We start from the raw sequence: 23,139 nt of genomic DNA, 5'->3' as shown, positions 1-23,139 counted from the left end.
AGCATTTATTGTACATATTCAGTAGTATATTGGGAAACAGTTTAAAAAATTTCACAATTATCAAATTCTCTAGCAAGTCAATGCCAGGGCATTTTTTCTTATTGAGTTTAGCAGTAGCAGCTCCTAGTTCCACGAGAGTAAAAAGGCAAACATCGGTAGATCCAACATAATTCTGGTTTTTCCTCCTGATCTCTGCCTGTTCTGGAGTATCACAGTGAGGTAGATCCTTTGGAAACAAATTATCAACGATCGTTCCGACAGTAGAGTGCCAGTCTGTTGTTTCTAGGTTATTACTAATTACAGTCTGATAGATATCTCCACTTATCAGTTTATTCCTCATTATTTTATATATGATCCCCCAGGGGTTGGTATTCCCAACATCTTTGACCAAGTTTTGCCAGCAGGTCCTCTTACTTTCAGATATGGCTCGATGGAATAATTTTCTTTTCTCTCTATAACTGTTTTTCAGCCTTTCAACGTCCTCGTTAGAAAGATGTCTACTACGCTGATATAAGCGTCTGGTTTGTTGAGTTTGAAGCCTCAAATCAGAAAGCTGAGCGTTTCACCATGGCACTGAAGGCTTTCTTATATGTTTCCTTTTACTTGAGTTTGACATAGCTATATATAGATGTTGCTGAACAGTGTCTACATATTCTGAAGCCGATAGTTGGTTTAATGCTTCTGCATCCTCCCTATTAAATACTGTACGCAGATAATTCTCGAATTTTTTCCAGTTGACTTTATCCGTACGGTATCTTCTTAAGTCATGGACAGGGACAGTCAAGTCATTGTGTTGGGAGTTCTTTGATATGTTGAACGTGATAGCCCTGTGATCGCTGTTCACCAAGGAGGGTTTCACGTCCCAGTTTCCAGTTTTGTCATCCATCCTTATGGAAGTAAGTGTGACGTCAATGTTTGATTCTCCGTTGGTAGTGGAGAAAGTAAATGGTTTATTTTGTACATTTTTAATACAAAGGCTGTGAGCCATAATTAAATTTTCAAATTGGGCTCCCCGAGGATCAGGCGCCTCCGTAGCCAGGTGGGCAGGAGCAGCACATGCTTCTTGATTAGACTGGGGTTCGAGCCCATGAGCCACCAAATACGGAGGATGCGGAAAGGTCAGGGAATGACCACTGCATATCCCCGGAGCAATATGGCCTTAGTTGCTAATGCTCCTAAAAACCAAATAATAACAATAATCCCCGAGGATCAGTGAAGCCACTGTTCCAGAACGTCGATTTCTGGCTCCTCAGATGGCTAAACAAGATCGCCGGGAAACCGTTTACCATCTCAAGAGCGGTCTTGTCTGCCAATCTGGACATCACACCTTGGAAGTATATCATCACAACCAGAAACATCTTAACTCTGGCAAAGCTACTAACGGAGAGAGAGAGTGTGTGTGTGAGAAAGAGAGAGAGAAAGAGAGAGAGAACAGATGCGCCGAAAGTGGGAAACGTGATCACTCGCCCCCGGATGATACGACCGAGAATAAAGAGGGAAGAACCAAGTCTCAAGTGCCAACTGACTCAATTGGACTCTCTGGGGAGATTCTTCCTTCCCAGCAAATACTGTGAATTATTTTAATAATTTAAATATAGATGCAGAGAAACTATGTACACACAAAATGTACAGGACAAAAATATTTGGTAATGTGTACCGGCAGGTACAAATATAATAAGAAGACTAATTTAATAATTTATATAATAATATTTAGCATTTAACAACCATTCGCAATTAATCCATTAACACATATTCTGTGTTTTGTCATCTCCAAATATTGTAAATAAGTTCATGTAAATATGCTTGTAAATACTGATATAATGTAACCACACCCTCTAGCCACGTGCTGTCCATGGGTGTCTCGTAAGAGAAATAAACAGATAATAATAATAATAATGGGCCAATCTCAATCCAAAGGAACATGATCCCGAAGAGAACTCAACTTATAATACTAATTAAAATTTTTCGTTGTCTCCTGACATTGTTGTCACAATCTTTAAATTATAACTCTTGACAGTGGACACCTCATCTTTCATGCGATGAATTTTTTGAATCTTCAAATCGTGTCCGTACCGTTCTATAGAAAAAGAAAATCAGAATGTATTCTGTGCCACGTTAGATTAGAAATGAGTGGCACTGCTTTGTGATATGCTGTTTAAGTTCCATTATGGTTCCTGGCATAGGTGTCACAAACACCGGGTCTTGCAGGAAGCTTCAGACAGTAAAATATTTCTTTCTGGTAAGTATGTAATGTTTATTTTATTTACGGTGACTGTAAAAATTGGTATGATGGAGGATCCTTCAAATTCTTAAAAAATATACAAATACACCGGCTGGCCAAAAACGTTGAACAGCGCTGCTCTTAATGGATTCATCAAAATTTCCAAATTGTGTCTTGTGTTGGATTTTACTCAAAGCTCCGAACATGTTGTCCGAGGTTTGTTGTAGAATACGACAATGAAAATTCCCCCGTTTGAATCTTTAAGAAATATGGTTTGCATAAATCGACACGTTCCCAGAACTTATATTAAGATGTTCTTTAAGGTAACAGTCGTGCGATTCACAAGCGTAAAATGTTTCGCGCTGAAGTAATTCGCAGATGCTCGTGAGTGGGGCTCTTATTTGCGACATAGCGAAGGAGTTTCAGTTGAATGATCAAATAGTGCGCGTCGTGTGGCTTTCTTTTCTTGTCGGGGTCTCGCAGCAGTAGTGTGCACGTGACAAGATGACGGATGAACTCTGATGCGGTGCATTGCAGACAAGTTTCCAAAAATGTCATTTTTTCGCATCATCTGGCTACGAAGTGTTCTTTATCAGTAGAGGTTGGAATTAAAATGCGTTCCATCCCATGTACATCAAACATTTCGGGACGAAAAGCTCCAGTTCGTGAGGAGCACTGATGGAAAAAAGAAACCACGATGCGATTCATTTCTACGGTCAAGAGGACAGAGGTTGATTTATGTTTAGGGACAATTGGACTCCTTCGGTGTATAACGGCCTAACTGATGGAGCCTTTCTTTGGTGTTATTTGTTGGAAGGTGGAAATCCTTTGATAGCACCAGTTATTTTCTACTGGAATGACGCGATCGGTCTTCATCGGATTCAAACCCCGATATTTTAGGCCCGACGTAGCTGAGTGGTTAAATGGGAGGGTGCAATCGTACAAGCATTTGAAATTTAGCCCACGTGAATACTTGCTAAACACGGCGCTGTTCTTGTACTCTGTCTCTATTTCGTAAACAGCACTGCTCACCACGTGGTCGTATGAGTATAAACAAAGTTTATTTGTTTTGGATCGCAATATTCTTCATTTTTCCTTCAGTAACATTAAGGACTCGTTGAAACGACGTCAGCGTGTCTGATCGGGAGGGAACGAAAACTCTTAAGACGTCATTGAAGTGAGAAAAATGCCGCTACCTCCCTGGTCGCGGTCTTCTACGCCTTGTCAGATCACAACTAAACGATGTCACCGTTTGAAGGGCAACGCGGAAGAGGACACGCGAATTATTAGTTGAATTTCCGTCGGGGTTTGCGATAAAGAGCTTTAAAAACGCCCGTTCGCTGTCGAACTAATTTGCCGCGGGAGCAGAAAAAGATAGGAAAGCAGTTTAAAAGCCCACGTGCTCATGCGTTCACAATGAGAAAAATCTCGTAGGGAAAGAAACGGCCAAGCGAAGAGAAATAGATTAAATCCGCGCGTTGTATACCTCCCCCTTCACGTTTTCCACCTGCCGTGTTGGTAATATTCACGTGTTGAGAATGTCAGACCTGTTTCTGGCGACTGCACCCAAAAATAACGCTTCGGAGCCGATTTACGTGACATTAAACTTTTTCTACAGTTCGCAAACTGCGCTGTCATTCTACGGCACGGACGGAAGAAGTGAAAACAAAACGGGAGATGGAAATCTTTGTCTGTCGCCTCTTGTGATTCGGATCACGAGACACGGGCTTGTCATCGCTTTTCTTCACAAAACGTAGAGTCGATCTGCGGTGGTTCGAATACCGAGAAGTTTGGTTTAGAAGGTCGAAGAGGCCAGAGGTGAAAAGTGCATCAACCCGAGTTAAAATTTTCAATAAATTTCAATCGGTCGGTTTTCAATCGATGGAACTGAGTTAAATGGAACGCAATTAAAGTTCAGTCAATTCGCAGCTTGTCCAACTGTTACAAAAAAGAAAACACGACTCGAGAAAAGGAGGTCCTTCAGAGGGACCAGCCAATTCAGAAATCCCTTCGTTCCTGACAGTACGAAAGCGAATAGAGGAGGAGCTCAACAACAAATATTTCTTCAGTAGAATAAAAACGAGTCTAAATTCATGAAGCTGACATCGCAGTCTATTTTGGAGTTGGGGTCTCTGTTCTGAATAATACCATAGAAAGTGGTGGACCAACTCGATAATCGGATCTTCGTGGACAGCGCAGTAGCTACGACCTCTGTTCTTTCACATCGTGGAAAAGGCCCGGTTCAATTTACAGGAGAAGTAACCTTTTTGGGCTGTTTTCACAAACTGGTTGATTAGTCTCGGACAAGTGTCACACATACGTTCCTCTCAAAATCCTGAGTTTTTCATTCCTCAAATAGCGTTCGATTGTTTGGAATGCGCGCTCCGGCTAAGAAGCATCTGCATGTTGTGCGTATGGAGGGGGGAAGTGACTAGTTGAGTATACACTAAGACAACTAGCTGACTATTTTTCACGTAATTGGCTGTTCCAAATGAAAGTCCGAAAAACAAACGTCCAGATGATAAATCTGTTTAACCATTTATATTGTAGTTCGTTAATTAGGTAGTTGGTGGTTTCAAGGTGCATGATGCGAAAGTCAAACGGGCAAACTTCAATTTTTGATCTCCAAAAATATTTAAAGGGGCTCTTCAAGAATTTTAAATTGTATATTTTAGACCCATTCCATAAAGTGGCCACTCAGCGTAAGCATCCATTAGCAAATATTACTAATTATTATTATTAACTGCACGACAGGAACGCCAAATGGTAGCCATTGGGATCAGCAGATAATAAAATTGCAAATGACAACTGCGTCTAGACCTCTGTGGACATTTGAAGTCATTCTCAGTGTTTTCTCTTCTTACAGTTAATAACCCACTTTCGTAAAGGGAAAGGAACTTTTTCCTTTTTTTAGATGTCGCATTTAATTGTATTTATTCTTACGGGATCTAATATTTCAGGGAAGAGAGAGAGGAGAATAAATTTTTAAAAGTACTCCGACATGAAAAAGCCCTCGACTGGAGCAGTTCGATACCAACGACTGGAATATTTTGTATTGAAATGCTTGTTCTTTTAGCATTAGCAGTGCTAAGTAATGCAAGAAAGCAAGCTTATACAGCATCAGGCAAATAAAAGACCCTTCACCCATTCATTCATCCAATATTTTATCCAGTTCTTCCTTGAATTTAAATTAAATTACTCTTTATTCATTTCCACAACAAAAGATGGAAGTTTGTTCCAGCAATCAACTACGGTGGCTAAAGGCAAACTTCTGCACTTATATTCTGCAACCGTCCTTCCTCAATTGAATTTATAACCTCTCTCCCCATGTGCATAGAGTGTGATCAAGAGAAAGATTCCCATCAGCACTGAGTTTGCTCCAGACATTCAAAGCTTTACACTACAAACAGATGACCATGCAGGTGCCTAGTTCCCAGACGCTGAAATTTGTAGAACTAAAGCCTCTCTTGGTAAGAACATTCCCTTTGTTCTCCCTCACCAATCTCCTTGCCCATCGATGTTCAAATGGGCCATTCCAGCAGCTGTTCATCCTTCTTGAAATGAAACCTCCAGACTTGTACGCAGTATTCAAGATGTGGCGTGACCATTACCTTATACAAGGGGATAATCATCTCCTCCTTTCTGCTAGCAAAATTCCTATATATCATTAACAAGACCAAATGACCTGCTCTGGCAGCCCGTCGGCACTGCTCAGAAAATATCTGACTGCACAATTACCCCCAGGTCTTTTTCTCTACAACCCTGAGTTGTACCGCGCAGTTGGTACGTTTCTCTGGGGTCACTTCTACTCATATGCAGTACTTTGCATTTGTCAAGGTTAAACTTCAGTTGCCACTTCTTAGCCCATCTGCCCAAATTATCTAGATCCTGTTGCAGTAGCACACTGCCATTACTGTCATTAACAACCCTGCCAACCTTTGTATCATCTGCAAGCTTAGATATTAAGCTTGATATGCCCTCATTAATATCATTAATAAATATTGAAAACAACAATGGGCTCAACACCGAAGAGCAGTGGTCATTGATAATCACTCTGTCTTCTCCCACTCAGCCATCGCTTTACCCATAGCACCAACTTACCCTTAATGCCATACTGCTCCAATTTGTACAGCAGCCTTTTTTGTTTCCAGTTCCGTTGTTTGATGCCATTAATAGTCACGCCAAAGTAAACACAAAAGCCACTCGACGTATCAGAGAGCAGCTTCTAAAAGATAAGTTAATCAATTAAAATATGAAAGTGACGTTTTCTCTCCTCCATTAGTGTTGTCAAATTAATAGACATAGTCTTCCTTGCAGTAGGCCCTGGCAGTGCACTGCCAGGGCCTACTGCAAGGAATTCTACCTGCTCCCTTAATATCCGAATCGTCCATTTCGTGGGTGCTATTTTTATCCCCAATTGCTTTTCCGATGGCCTCTTACGTTCGACCCTACGGAGTTCTTCCGTTTTCAATTCTACGATGGAAGTGCGATGGTGATAAAAACTATCGTTTGTGAATATATTTTTGTTAACCCCGAAGTTCTGTTCTCGCCATATTTCGTCAATGGCCCGGCCTCCAGGGCTAATAAGAAAAGCAAACTATTTCACGTGGAATAGTTTTTGATGTTCAACACGAACTGTAAATTATTGGAAATAACTCCATCGGCTATCGATTGTTTAAGTAAACTTGTTTCTTCTTAAACTCTGTTATTATCTTCCAATGTTAAAACTGCAGCTGTTCGACGACTTCCTTCCATTATCTGAATGTCCGGCTAATTATTTTTTGAGGGCGTTCTCCTAACTCCCTGGGTGTGCAAAATGTTCACAGAAGCCATTAACTATAAAGCTAAGTGGAATTAAAAAAAAATCCATTTCTCTCAGTCTGCGACCACCATAATTATTATTATGTCTTCCATATCTAAACGCCTGAGTTCGAATCCCGTCGGAACTCAGGAATTTCGTGGACTTTTCCACTCCGTAGTGGAAAAGTTAATTGGTCGCGGACGGAGGTTTTCATCCCGAAAACCAGCAAAATCGATCATGGAATACGAGCAACTTCCCAACGAAATATCCATGCCTTATGGCCTTAGATATCTATGGATGATTTTAAAACAATCTAGTCTTACAGATTAATTAATGAATCTCGTGCAATTATAACTTTTTACACTTATTTTAACTGTCGTTTTTTGGCTAATAAATGCTTAAGCAGAGACCTCATTCGCAGATATTTAAATATCAAATCATTCAAAGAGAGAATCATGCGAACTTCTAGGCAGGACTATTGGATTCTATTCGTCCTGAAAGTATCCATTAAGTTATTTCCGAGGAATTAAATCGCGAGTCAACTCTTCTAAGATCAAAAGTTTTCTTTTCCCCCATGTGCATTGCTTTTCTAATGACGTGTGGTTTAATGCTCGATGCCTTTGGTTGTCACGTGTCATATGGATTGCCACAACACATAAGTGACAGGGAGGTGACGGCGTGTCCATGCGGATGATGTTAAACTCTCCGGGGGCTCAGCCGTGCAGTGCAAACTGAGAAATGTCGCCGATTAAAATACTCGTAGTCGGAAATATTCTTTGAGCAGGAGGCGCAAAACAAAGAGGAGGCGTTCATGCCAGCGTTCGGAGCAAGTAGAGTGCAGAGGGCATGTGATTAAGGGGTTCCTAACCCCGATCGATAATCGCGAGAAGATATTTCATTTCGGAAATTATCGACACCGAATATTTCGTTGAGGACATTTCTTTAGTCTAACACGAACTTGAATCACGGGTGTTTCTCATGTCGCGCTACCCGTTGCTGTGGCAACGATCACGTCAGTGTATTAACTCCCCGTCCATCTGTCCTCTCATCTTCGTGTGGAAAAACTGTTTTTCTAGGCGGAGGATTAACGGGTGTTGAAGATTGTTGTAAACAAATGTTGCAGATGCGAAAACTGTCGCCTTTTTGGTTTTTCTTGGCTTAAACCATTCATTGAAGCACGATGGCGAAAGATTTTCCCATCTTTCACCAGAGAGCATAGTCCAAATGTGGTTGGGCGAACCCATTTTTGTTAATATCAGAAAAACATCATCTTCGAAAGAATTTTGTGGGATTTTCCATCGGAGGTCCTGATTTATGCTTGCACAATACTGCGCTATAAATGCAGTTGCCGTTCTTTCAGAGGACGACTTGAAATGGAGTTATTCAGAGCAGAACGGAATCCAAGAACTTTGACTTGTTTCTTGAGCTCTTTTTCAGCACTTCCCTCTTTCTAATTTGCTTTTTAAAAGCAGGTTCGTCATCACTAAACATTTCTTTCGTGACATGCATTTAAAATATGCAAATCAGATGGGCGCATTATTTCTGAAATAAATTTTTTCCTCTACTACCCATTTTGGTCTCTTAATTTCCAACGGGATCATGTTTCTCCAACACACCGCAGTTATATTTCGTTAACAGTTGATACCGCCGTGGCCGAGCATTTTTGGGAGAAGCAACACCAGATAGAGAGAGAGAGAGAGAGAGAGAGAGAGAGAGATAATCTTTATTACCCTTCACGGCCATAAAGCCAGGGGCTTACAGTTTCCCAAACTTCCGGGAAAATTGAACAATTATTTACAAAAAGGTAATTTTACAAAGAAAACATTATAATACAAAGGAGAGAACTCCTTACGAGAGTTAAATCTGCTTGAGCTGGCTTAACATCGAGATAAGAGCACCAACTCAATGAGACAGGAACAGATGCAAGGTACACATCAGTTATTGCTGATTAGTCCTACTAGACATAATTTTTTTCCGGTAAGTCCGGTCAGCAGCGAATTTGTTCAGGTCGGCGTCCAGTGCCTGGGTTTGCTTGAGCATCTGCTGAGGAAGGAACCTGTCCGAGAGATGGAGTCGTGCTGAATGCGAGTAGAGCTCGGGATTGGCCCTAAGGGCAGCAGGGGGGATCCTCCAGCCACAGGTATCCCAGAACGAGGTGTTGCCGGAGATCTCCCCGGACGATGCTATCATCACCGATCGGGCGCATAAGTTCTGGGACCGTAAGTGGCTCGAGAGTTTGCGGATTTGTTCTACAATTAACATTAATAGAGATAGAGGTACGCGGATTCATCCCATCTTTGAGACCACTATCCTCAGAAGGGATGAACGGTTCCGTATGACTTCCGCTCGAGCCACTTCCGGTTCCACAACGCAAGAGAACGGAACACGTGTGAATGAAAACACGTGAGGAGTACCATTAACCTACTGATATTTAAAGATGTACTGCAGAACAAGAAAACACCGCTGAAGAAGAAGGCTGGAGCCTTTGAAAGCTACGATTTTTATCGCTTTTAATCTAGTATATTTTAATGCATTTTATTGATTGTAATGTAGCAGATTTTAATAATTCATATGTATAGTTTATTGTAAAGTTAAATTTATTGTAAATACAGATTATTGTAATTTATTATAAACACAGTTATCAAAAGTTCAGTTTCCTTGGTGTTTTTATTTTTATTTCTACGCAAGGTTGGTGCAAAACACTAAAAACTACAGTATGAATATACCCAACCTCAGAGGCCTGTTTGAAGAGTTGATACTGGAGTTGGTCCAATATACCGTCACACTACAGTCTAGACTTTTAGAAAATTTTTAAGGATTTTCGAAGTTCGAACTGCTTGCAGCCCTTTTATTTTTGTGTCTGGCGTGGAAAGAATCGATGTCAGGTAGAAATCTGACAGTGCCCAATGCGTACTTCAAGGCGCCTCCGTAGCCAGATGGGCAGGAGCAACACATGATTAGACCGGGGTTCAAGCCCGTGAACACCAAATACGGAGGATGCGGAAAGGTCAGGGAATGACCACCGCATATTTATTTTATTTTATTTTATTTTATTAATAAAAAGATACACAACAGGTAACCATTAACAGTGTATCTGAGATCAGATCAATAAACATAATAACAATAATCTGAAATCCAACAGGACGATAAACATTGATATAGATTCAAACAATAAAAGCATATGTACAAAAGAGGATTGTATTAAGTTAAGTTACCGGTAAAACAAGTAATAATTAATCCGTTAGAGAATAGAAAAATAATATAACAAATAATAATAATTAGATGTGAGCTAGTCACTTTGCAGTTTAAGTGAAGAGGCAAACTTGTGGATGGAGTTCATCAGTGATTGGGAGTTGTCAAAGAAGTCAATGCGAGAGTCATTTGCTGATTTGCTGATTCTGTTCAGTGGACTGAACTTCATTAAGTCCGTGTTGGCAGAGTCAAGGCGAAACGGTGTAAGGTTCCTGACTTGTCTACAGGGAGCATTGAAGTTTATTTTACTCAGGATATCAGATGCTTCATAAATTCCAGTGATTACTTTGACTAGAAGGGCGATGTCAGCAGTAACTCTTCTAGTGCACAGAGGCCTCAGATTAAAGTAATCACACAGCGATTCATAATACACTGAGTGATAGAATAGAGGATTGCGGTACGTGAGGTAACGGACAAAGTTTTTTTGGACTGCTTCAATTTTGTTAGTTAAAGTCTTTGTGTGAGGATTCCAGATGGGTGAACTGAATTCAAGGATTGGCAGTACAATAGTTTTATAAAGGATAACCGCATATCTGTAGTTTTTGAACTTGTATGTGTTCCGTTTGATGAATCCCAGTGTTTTGAATGCTTTGCTGGTGATTTTAAGGACATGGGCATCGAATTTAGCACTGCTGGAAAAGAGAATCCCTAAGTCGTTAACTTGGTCACACCTTTCGATGATCACAGAGTTAATACTATACTCCGTATTCATTAGTTGTGGAGATCTGCAAGATGAGAAAGAGATAACTTTGCACTTCCAGGGGTTAGCAGACAAGCCATTCAGAGATAGCCACAGAGAGAATTTATTGAGAGTACGTTGAAGTTGTTGAGAATCGGTAGTCTCCTTCACTGCTGAGTAGGTCTTAAGATCATCTGCATAGAGAGCAACTTGAACATTGGAGGTGTAGATGAAAGAAGGAAGATCATTTACGAAAACAATGAAGAGAAGAGGACCTAAGGGAGAGCCTTGTGGTACTCCGCTTAGTGGTATAAAACAGTCTGAGTTCACTTGATCGATGATAACGCTCAAGGAACGATGCGTAATATAGCTGCGTAGCCATGAGAGCAAAGGGTCACGGATACCATATAGCTTAAGTTTTTCCTGAAGTTGTTCGTGCGGGACTTTATCAAATGCCTTGGATATGTCTGTGTAGACTGCATCAACTTGTAGGTGGTTATCAAGAGCTTCCGAGGTGTATTGCCAGAAAGGAAGTAAATTTGTGACTACTGACTTGCCACTGCAGAAACCATGTTGATTCTGATCGATAAAAGGCTTGAAGAATTCGAAGAGATGTTTGTGCACTGCTGTGTCGAAGAGTTTAGCCAGGCTGTTTTGCAAGGTTATGGGTCTGTAATCGCATACGTCATTTTTATCACCTTTTTTGAAAATAGGAACTATATTGACCTGCTTAAAGTGCTTAGGATACTTCCCCAATCCCTGGAGCAATATGGCCTTAGTTGCTAACGCTCCTAAAAACCAAATAATAACAACAACAACAACAACAAATGTTTCTCTAACGACACTGAAGTAGACGTTACGTGTTATGTTTCTATCGACAAACTGTGGCCCAAAATGCCAAATGCAGAGAGAGAGAGAGAGAGTCCACACACCACAGTGACCCATTGTGCATGTAACGGATGGGTTCTCCAGAGTCTAAAATCTCTTTCTGCTTATTTGCATCCCAGTCTAAATGAAAGTGTCAATTTTTTTATAACAGATTCTTGTTCTTTAGAGTGTTCTGAACTTTGTGGCAAACTGAACACGCCAGTCTTTTTGCGTACAATGTTAGTGGCTGAGCTAAATTTTGTACGGAGATGCTGACAAACTGATTTTAATAATAATAACTCAATTCGATAAATCTTCCTTACTGTACTGTAAGATATCCTCATCTGTTGTGAAAGTTTACGCAAACATTTTTTTTTTACGATTCGTAGCAGCATTCCAGGGCTTCATCAAACTTCTCTGGGGTTCTTAATGACGGTCAGCATTCATGACCTTTTCTTTTTATCTAAAACATCTCCTGTTTTCTGAAATTTATTCCGATATCGTCAGAACTCTAGTTTGTTGGTCCTTCCCCACGCGGAAGCGTTTTTAGTATCCCTTTGAGCAGAAACAGTGGAATTCCCACTTCCTTAACAATAAACATTTGATATTGTACGCAGCCATTTTCTTCAGGTAGCTGAAAGTTGCTAATCAAATATCCAAACTTTTCTTTACAGGGTAATGATGTTGAATTTGAAAAATCCCAAGATTGCAAACTAGTACGATGAAGAAAAAATCGCCCTATACGTTAAGTGTTTTCACATCCCCTTGAGCAAAAATACACGATCTCACCACTGTCAATATTTATGAGGGTTAGAATAAATGATGAATTTTATTTAAATTATATATTAATCTATCCGCTCAAGTATTACCATTTATCATTGCTTGTACTTTCATAACCTGTCAGAGGTGAGAAGGTTCGGGAACAGAATAACGTAAAACATTTAGTGAAACAGTTTGATGTAATAGTTTTATGTTTAACTGGAGTCCTGGTCTTATTACTTAAAGAACTAAGACGAAATCATCCACGGAGCAAATCTTTCCCGCAATAACTAAGCAATTTCTTTCAATATTTAAGATTAGGGTTAAAAATCTGATGGGTCTTCAATTGGCAGAATTTTATCGGAGCAGGTGTGTTGTGGTCAAATTAATAATTTCATTTAACTAATATTCCAGTCAACTGGAGGTTACGTTTAAGGAAAAACTGAGCTTCTTGAAAGGGTCCAAAGATTGGAGACTCTGTCGGTGCGAATAGCAAATGGGATGTCCATATGAGGACACACTACAAAGGTATAAATTACGGAGCTTGGAAATAAGGCATCTGATGAGGGAGTTTAATTCAGCTGTATAACTCTTTGAGAGGCAGAACTTTTTGAATCCTCTGGCTTTCACAGAGTATGTGACCCACAAATAGAGTACACAACGCGGAGATGGGGGGAAACCCCTAGGGCCGTTAGACAATGAATACTTTATCCTTTTTTTAGGCGTTGGTTAAGTGTTCACATTTATACTTTGATCTCACGCTTTATTTAGCTTGGGTTAAACGAAATGAAAAGTCTCAATCGATGTGACACTGGTTTAGTGGTTTTCAGTTTCTTTTGAGACAAGTGAAAGAATCTCTTTTTAAAGAGGTAGTAAATCAGTATTTTCTTTTTGCGTAGTAAAAAACTCTTTTATTATAACCTGCTGATGACTTTTCCATCAAAAAACAAACTTGGCTTTCGCACCACGGGAAGTTTTAAATTTCCAAGTCTTGGCTGAGACTGCAGATTCCAACTTGGTTTGTTATTTCAGAGATGGGCGTTGCGTGGTCCTCATAAAGAGTCGTTTGGGTGAGGGGGTGAGCTGCTATAGGAGTGGGAGACTGTTGTAAAACCGCGTGTATAGATGTTTTGTTGTAGATAAATCCGTAGCCGAGTTGTCAGGAGCGGGAGTGAAGTAGCACACGCTCTTTGAGTAGACCGGGGTTCAAGCCCCTGACTGCTGAATACGGTCGATCTGCCAACCCACACTGGACCAGCGTGGCAGATTATGGTCCATTTCCCTCAGCATGAATTGTTGAGGAGGCTTCCATCCTGCAATGGGTTGATAATGGCTGCACTTTACCTTTTTAAGGACGCGTTCTTTCGCTTTTTTTGTTTTTTATGTATTAGACCTTTAACTTGTTTTTTCAGAATTAAACTGCGAGACTTCAGTGGGAAAAGAAAGTGATTGGGTTTTCTTGTGAGAATTTCTTTCCCTCACTGTCGAATGCGGAGGGTTTAATGAAATTTCTAACTCTTCATTTTATAGTCGTTTGCAGAAATGTTCGCAAAGTGCTCGATCCTCAAATTGCCACATAAAATAGCCGAGAAATAATTAAGGAGCGAGTATGGAAGTAAAGAAAAACCATTGACGAGCATCCATAAGAAAACCCCATTACCATTATGGCTGTTAAATTATTCGCAAGTTAGCAGAAGAAAGAGAAATTGACTTTTCGATAACTCACGGAGGACGAAGCCTTCTTTTGATAATGGCGGTCTAAAATCAGCGATTTCGCACGCTACTAATGGTACAACAGTTTAAGTAGACCTGCTTCAAAATAAAGGTCATAATCCTCGTATCAGAGTTTGTCTAACTAATGGAACAGGCAGTTCATCAGAGACCTTATACGGCCATTTCGAAGGAGCCAATAGCATCTCCCAAAAGCTTGTCACCGGAGTGAATAGAAGGAAATGTAAGGATGGAGTCTCTTCAGTGTTCCGTCCCAACATTCCCCGCAAGGTAGATCTGAACTAAGACATTTATCGCCTTGTGTTTTCCGCTCATCCCACGGCGATAGTCAGGCTTTAATATCATCTCGGCCTCATTTCCCAAGGGACGTGTGGGATCAAAGAGGAGAGGGGTGGTACCAGCGGTGCATTCAATTCAGCGGACAACGGGCGCAGAAACTGACCTATCAACAGATTAAGAATATCTCTTCACTTTCTGAATTTGATATAGAAATCATTTTCGTTATCGCCTGGGTTTGCCTTCCGTATAAACGAACTTTTATCGAAGTTTTTCACACGGTGACCACTTAGTCTCTCCCTTTCTTTCTTTCTTTCTTTCTCTTTCTCGGATCACGTGTTTTTTCTGCCATCAACTCAAGCAATAAGAAAACGACCATAGAATAAACGTAGTTTGCGGAAGATCCACTGTCGGCTCATATCCTTAGGTTAATTGGGGGAGGGGGAGTAAACTAACAACGGTTCTCGTGCATTATCAGCAAAGCCCTTGAGAAGATTTGTGCTTCGGTTGAGTCATTAAAGGTTTTTCACGAATACGTTAGGCAACTTCAGCGACCTCCAAAGAATAATAATGAGTCGCATAATTGCAGCGGGATTTCCTACGAGAACTAACGGAGTTTACTATTCTATCGATGCACAGCATAGGGTCGTCAGACCACTGCCTACAGTGGGCAAAACTGGTAACGAGAAGCGATATCAGCATTCCTACGATCAGAACATTTCTTCGGCCATGAATCCAAAATTTGCAGGCAGCGTTGCAGACAATTTCCCAAACTTCCATACCAGGTGGCAGGAATACCCACTGTCTTGAGCTTAAGAACAATGGCCCTGAGGAAATCTGAAAGCAGTGTCGGGAATGGTCCGTGGAAACGTGTAATGCGATCAGGCGAATTACTCTTCCCGTTGTTTAGCACTGACAGATGCCAGTGGATCCTGGAGGCATCCTGCCCTCTGCGCAGGTTGCTTAAGTAGAGTTCTAGCACGCGTACTGTTTTCGTGGTAAGACACACCATCGTTATTTTGGAGATCATTGCGACCTGAAGGTATACTTAACATTCTTGAGGATCAGGTTCATATTATAGTACTTATATGGCGATGAACTGTTCGAATACAACGGTAGTCCTGTCAGCAGGGGCGAACTGGGAGGAAATTGTATGCCGGGCAGTTCGGTGATATGCAGTAACTGCCACGGGTCTCGGATTTGCCGAACACGAATCCCAGAGAGAATTCTGTAGGGTCATCTCAACGCCGCATCCGGGGTAGTCCCAATAATGATCGAATCTGAAGGCTGGAGCTGGAATATATAAATAACACCAGGGATATTTGTGCACATTTGGTTGAATCTACGTTAGGCAAACTGCGCTAAAGGAGAACCTACATGGTGTCAGGTACGCCCTATAATATTTTGGAAGGCAGTGTACAGAAGACAAAATGATATAAACAACTGTGATAAGAGGATGGCCCATCACCAATAGGGTGATGGGCCACCCTTTTCTTTTAAAAGAGCTGCTATTCTACATGGAATAGATTCAAACTGGTCCTTGAGGTTGTCACAGACATTCTCTCAGATATGCCAGACAAGCTGTTCTTGCTACCTGGGAGTCTAAAACGCTGATCGAACTGATATTCGGGTGACACTCAAGTCAAGTGGACCCAATTTCGGCGAAGTCCGGACGGTCTATGACAGCCAAATCCTCTGCTTGCACCTTCACGATGGTGGGACTGTTAGTAATCCTGGTTATAACCTTCATGCACAAGTACATGGTGGGTGACCACCCAGGTGTGAACCAACGTAAGCAGGGGTCGAGGTGTGGCGCCCACACCACATGGAGGAACGCCGCCCCTCTATGTTACCAGGCAGTACTAGGTGGTAGATGACTCTCATCAACCGGTGAAATACCACCACATTGCTTATTGGAGGCTTGAAGTGGTGGAACCCATGTTTAGTCTCTAGAGCTAAGTTCCGGCCAACCCTTCCCTATCTCTTCCATCATGCAGTATGATTGATGATTTTTGAGGTTATGATGAATGTCGTGGCGAGATCCAATATTCCTTACATTTCGAGGGTACAGCTCTAAAACGGTGTTCGCAGGCCGGCCGCTAGTTAGTACACCGGACTGAACCTATTGGTAACTCTCTAGGAAGCTTCCGGATCAGCTAGTGTATAATCTTGCTACCTCTACTCTGCCAGATTGTGACTGGAGGGAGTCCGAGTAGTATGCGGGGAGCATTGTCGAGGCCACGTTATGTCAAGGATCTGGGTATATTCTTACCACATGTACGCCATATCCAAAAATTTCATTACTTCATACAGCATGTCCCACCCACTTTTTCTTACTATTGAATACACCATGAATTGTCAAAATAATAGAGCAAGCTTATCTGCAAAAAGATCTAAACCTCCCAAGGACTTCCTAATTCATTTCACAAATATACGTGGTCTCAATTCTAATCTCAACGATGTCCATTTCCACTTGCAGTCTTCCAAACCCCATGTACGTTTTCTGACTGAATCTCAGTTATCAGTTGATTCAATTACTGCTCATCTCAGATGTCCAAATTATTTGCTCTATGATTCCTTTCGCCTCAAAGGTGGTACTTGTGCATATGTCCGTTCTGATATTCCCTGTCAGAGACTTGGCAATTTGGAATCTCCTCTCTTTGATCTTCTCGGGCTTAAAATCTCTCTATCTCATTGTGTAAAATTCATCTGTTGTCTCTACCGTTCTCCCAACTCCACTAATCACTTGGAGCTCTTTGACTTCCTCTGTTTGCAACTTGACTTTCTCCAGTCCAACTTTCCTAACAGTGAGGTAATTTTCCTTGGTGATTTTAACGTTCACAACTCCAGCTGGCTTCCGTTTTCTAGTCACACCGACCCAGCAGGTCGAGATGCTGAGGCTTTTGCAATTACTAATGACCTAGCACAGATTGTTCATTTACCTACAAGAATACCGGACAATCCTAATCATACAGCCAATACGCTTGATCTTTTTCTCACAACCCTTCTAAGTACAAGTGAGAGGTCCTTTAGGCACTTCAGATCACAACTTAGTGATTGTCTCTTCTCCAATGGAACCTTTATCTCATGACTATTCCCAACCTCGTATTGTTTGGCATTACAAGAATGCAAAATGGTATGACCTGCGAGACTTCTTTTCTTCTTTTCCTTGGTCTGATTACTGTTTCAAAACTTCTGATGTCAACGTTTGCTCAGATCGTGTCAGTGAAATTATTCTTGTAGGAATGGAATCCTTTATCCCACACTCCACTTTAAAATCTCGTCCTTTATCTAAACCTTGGTTTTCCAATAAATGTGCTAAGGCTGTCCAAGAGAAGAACGTTGCATATCGTAATTGGCTTGTTTCTAATTCTTCAGTTTCATTTTCTGCCTACACCAAAGCTCGGAACAATTGTAAAGCAGTTATTAGTATTAGTATTAGTAACGGCCGTATGGTGCAAGAAAGCCTATGGCTTATGCTGCACCAGCAGTTATTAATCAGTCCAAACTAGAGTTTGAACAGGCTAAGAGTAGAAAACTTGCTTCTTGCCCTAATGGTAGCCGAGCATTCTGGTCTCTTGCCAAAGCTATTGGTCGCAACTTTTGCCCATCTCTGCTCCCACCTCTGTCCAAACCAGATGGTTCTGTTGTCGCTTCAGCCAAGGATAAATCTGACCTGCTAGCATCCCATTTTTCTTCCAGTTCAAGTATTAATGATCTTGGTAAAACACCTCCCACCATTCCTAACACGCTCCATTCAATGCCTCCTGTGGTCTTCCGTCAAAAGGATATCAGAAGGATTTTGATGAATCTTGATGCTAAGAAAGCTCCAGGTCCTGATGGTATTTCTCCACTTGTTCTCAAAACCTGTGCTCCTGAACTTACTCCTATTCTTTGCCGCCTTTTTTCACTTTCTTATTCCAAAGGTGTTTTTCCTTCTGCTTGGAAATTTGCTCATATCCAGCCAGTTCCTAAAAAGGGTGACAAATCCCTCCCATCCAATTATCGTCCCATTGCAATTACTTCTACTCTTTCTAAAGTAATGGAGAAATCAATTAACCGCCAACTCTTAAACTACCTAGAAACCTTCCGTTTGATCAACGATCGCCAGTATGGATTCCGTCAGTGTCGATCCACTGGTGATATTCTGGCTTATGTTACCCATTTATGGACTAATTCAATGGAAAGGTTCGGTGAAACACAAGTAGTTGCTCTTGACATCTCTAAGGCTTTTGATCGTGTTTGGCATAAAGGTCTTCTAAACAAGCTTCCATCTTATGGTTTGCCAACTGTTTTTAGTAATTGGGTATCCAGTTTTCTCTCTGATCGCTCACTGAGGGTGATGGTTGATGGCTCTCTGTCTTCTAACTTCTCCACTAATGCCGGTGTCCCCCAAGGTTCAGTTCTTTCCCCCACTCTTTTCCTCTTGTATATCAATGACCTTCTTCCATTTACTGGAAATCCTATCCATAGTTTTGCCGATGATAGCACATTGCATTCAACTTTCCATTTTGAGAAACCTTGTCCAGCTCAATCAGCTTCAAGTTCTCGAAAATCTGCTGCCAATTCCTTAAATGCCGATCTTCAGGTAATTCTCGAGTGGGACAAAGACAACTTAGTTGATTTCAACCCTTCTAAAACTCAGTCTTGTCTTATGTCTGGCAAAAAGGATTCTTCTGCTCCTATGCTTATCTTTAGTGACACTCCGATTTCTAGGCAAAATGATATATCTCTTTAGGGGATCACCCTGACTTCTAATCTCTCTTGGCACAAACACATTACAAATATTTCTTCCTATGCATCTAAAAAACTTGGTTTTCTCTTTCGCTTTCGGCGTTACTTTTCTTCGAAACAGCTGCTCACTCTGTATAAATCTCAAATCCGCCCTGCCATGGAATATTGTTCCCACATCTGGGGTGGTTCCCCCAAAACCTCTCTCAGGCTTCTTGATTCCATTCAGAAGAGGGCAGTTAAGTTAATTAATGATTCATCTCTAACAGAGTCTCTCCACTCACTGTCTCATAGACGCACTGTTTCTGCTGCATGCCTCTTCTACAGATACTTCCATAGGCACTGTTCTTCTGAATTGGCTTCTATAATTCCCGCTCTCTCTCTTTCAAAACAGTCCGAACACGTGCCGCCACCAGCCAACATCCATTTACTGTCCAACTTCAAACTCACAGAACCAACTTTTCATCTTCCTCGTTTATTCATTCAACTGCCGTTTTCTGGAACAACCTTCCTTCATACGTATTTCCTGAAAATTACAGAAGTTCAAGTCCAATGTCAACAAATATCTTCTTTCGTCTTCTCAACCTCCAACCCAAGCACGGTACTAAGTACTATAGGTTATAATACCTCTCGTGTTTGGGGTTCTCATAAAAAAAAAAAATAAAAAAAAAAATAAATCTTGAATTGTCTTAAGAGGAATATTCGACCATTTTTCATGGAGGAACGTTTCAAGCTCCTTGAGTGGTGAGTTGGAGGAAATTTGCTTCTCATTGTCCTCTCCAAATATGCCCACAATGGCTCAATAACGTAAGTCTGCTGATTGTGCAGGCCATAGGAAATGCTTAGCCTCAGTTTAAAGCTCCTCAAACCAAGGTTGGGTACATCTGACTGTGTGTATCACATTTTGAAACATGGCATCGTTTGTGCAAAACAATGTTTGCACCATGGGATGAGCCTTATCACGCAGAATATCAAGGTAATCGGTGCAGTTATTTGCGGTTCAGGGTGATGATAGGACGTAAGGAATACCAAGATATTGCAGCCAAAACCACTGACGATCCTCATCTCTTCCGTGTTTGACAGTTGGCACAAGACAGTCAAGATGATGCGCTTTCTTCGGCATTCGCCAAATTAAACTGTCCCTGATGTTGGAAATGGTGTGAATGATGATTCGTCTGAAAATATGACCTTCTTCAACCATCAAGTGTCGGCATTTTGTGCTCCTTACACCGTTTTATCTCTTCCTAGCATTGCCATCAATGATGGTATAAGGTATGTTCGTGTCAGACGGCGCCTGGGATTTCTCCCACCTCCGCGTATGTTCGCTGTATCGAGGACAGTACACTGTGAAGCCAGAGACTTGAAAGTGTGCGGGTCATGTCTGTGCAGTGTGATCTGTTGTGCCCATTGTTTGTCCGGCTTATTGGTCGCCTGGCCCCTGGTGGGGCCCGACGTTGCCCGTACCTTGCCACGTGGAGGCTAGCTGGGTGTCCAGCATCATGACGAGTTGCTCCGGCAGGTCCTGCCACCTAGTTTCCCGGGATTTCAGTGGCTAGGACCTAAAAAATAAATTAATAAAAAAAAATAATAATAATAAATAAATAAAAAAAAATAATAATAAATAAATAAAAAAAATAATAATAAAATAAAAAAAATTAAAAAAATAATAATGATAAAAGTAAAAAATAAAATAATAAAATAAAAATAAAAAATAATAATGATAAAAGTAAAAAAAAATAATAATGATAAAAGTAAAAAAAAAAAATATATATATATATATTTTTAGGCGTTTGACGTTAATTCTTAAGGAGATTGCTGTTAGCAAATCGCTGGTTGGGGTTGAACGCTAGAAAGATGTGTTAAAAGGCCTAATAGGTCGGGCAGAATTTTGTTGTTATTAAATTTAGACGTGTGGGCTATACGTTAGGTGAAAGATAAAAGTGGGAGGAAGGGGAGGCTGAAGACTGGGGGGGTAGAGGTAGAAGTAAGGGGTCGATAGAGGACATGACCCCTGCTAGGCAGTATGGCATGCCCATGCCACACCAGAGGGGAGTTTGGATGGCGGGTGGGGGAGACGAAGAAGAGTTATCTCCCCCTGCCATGGATAAGGTATACAGGTAGAGTGGGGGAAGAGGCTGAAGACTGCGGGGTGAAAGGCAGAAGCATGGGGACGATAGAGAAGGCGACCCCAGGTGGTCAGTGAGGCAGGCCCATGCCTCACCAGGCGAAGAGATGGGTTGGCAGGGGAGGGAGGAAACAGAGCATGTCTCCTCCCCCTCCTGCCGGGGATAGGGAATTTAAGATGAATAGGGTAAGGGTACCCCATTCAGCTCGCCATATAGCATTTGGCAGCGGAGCTGCTAGTGGTTCTAGTCCGTTTCCAGGAGCGATCGGACCGAAGCATGATCGGTCATGGGGTGGTTCCCGTCCTTTCTGCAGTCTTTACCGTCAAAAGGTCCGGGTTTGCTTGTTGGCGTTTGTGGGGTCTTTCTTGTGACATTTCCCATCCATGTGGTGTTTGCGTCAATGTTGTTTATGGAGTCATTTCTCATTTATTCAACTTTAGGTCCACTTCAGGGTTTAGTTCCTTGATTATCGGAGACCATTGGATTCAGGCGTCTTCCACGGGATGATTTCCTTCGAGGTTTGTTCATTTCCTTATTGTGGCAGTTGTTAATTGCGATTTGCTGCGATAAGAGCTCTCCGTCTGTGAACAGGGCCAATGCATAGCTGGAGAAAGCCTGATATTCTTCCTTGGTGTCCAAGATGTGGTACTCCTGGCCATCAATGATGAGGTAAGGTATAAGGTATAAGGTATGTTCGTGTCAGACGGCACCTGGGATTTCTCCCATCTCCGCGTGTGTTTCACTGTATCGAGGACAGTACACTGTCAAGCCAGAGACTTGAAAGTGTGTGGGTCGTGTCTGTGCAGTGTGATATGTTGTGCCCATTGTTTATCCGGCTAATTGGCCGCCAGGCCCCTAGTGGGGCCCGACGTTGCCCATACCCTGCCACGTGGAGGCTAGCCGGGTGTATCCAGTATCACAACAATTTGCTCTGGCAGGTCCTGCCACCTAGTTTCCTGGGATTTCAGTGGCTAGGGCCTATTTAAAAAAAAAAAAAAAAAAATTATGCATTTGACATTAATGCTTAATGGGATTGCTGTTAGGAAATCGCTGGTTAGGGTTGAACACTAAAGAGATGTGTTAAAGGCCAAATAGGTCGGGCAAAATTTTGATGTTATTAAATTTAGACATGTAACGCTAGATAAAAGCTGATAGTGTTAGATATCTTAGAGATTTGCACAAAACCGGTAGAATTTAGACGTTGGTTATAATTTGGCGGCATTGTTAAGGGGTGTACTAGGTCGATTTAGTGAGAGAGAGAGAGAGAGAGAGAGAGAGAGAGAGAGAGAGGGGGGGGGGAGATTGAAGACTGGGGAGGAAACAGATAGAAGAATAGGGACGGATAGAGTAGACATCCCCAAAGAGGTCAGTGGAGACGAGCCCCACCAGGCGAAATATGGGGGGTAGGCAGGGAGGAGAGGAGACAGAGATCCGTCTCCTCCATTCCCTGCCTGGGGATGGGGTTTTAAAGGGAACCAGGTTAGAGTACCCAGTTCGGATCGCCAATGGCGTGTTGGCAGCAAAGATGCAGAATGTCTTCGTCTGTGTCATGTCCAAGGAGTGTCGAATCCGGTATGAAGGTCCAGCTGCCCATCCCGCTCTGGGGGTGGGATATGTTAGCTGGCAGTGGGGAACCTACCAGGTGAAGGGGTTGGCCCTACTGCCAACCCACTCATCAATGATGAGTGGGTTGGCA

Source organism: Mastigoproctus giganteus, chromosome 12 (assembly GCF_048544385.1).
Source record: "Mastigoproctus giganteus isolate SK-2022 chromosome 12, ASM4854438v1, whole genome shotgun sequence".
Lineage (NCBI taxonomy): Eukaryota > Metazoa > Arthropoda > Arachnida > Uropygi > Thelyphonidae > Mastigoproctus > Mastigoproctus giganteus.
The sequence above is the reverse complement of the archived record's forward strand: the minus strand, read 5'-3'. Positions refer to the sequence as shown.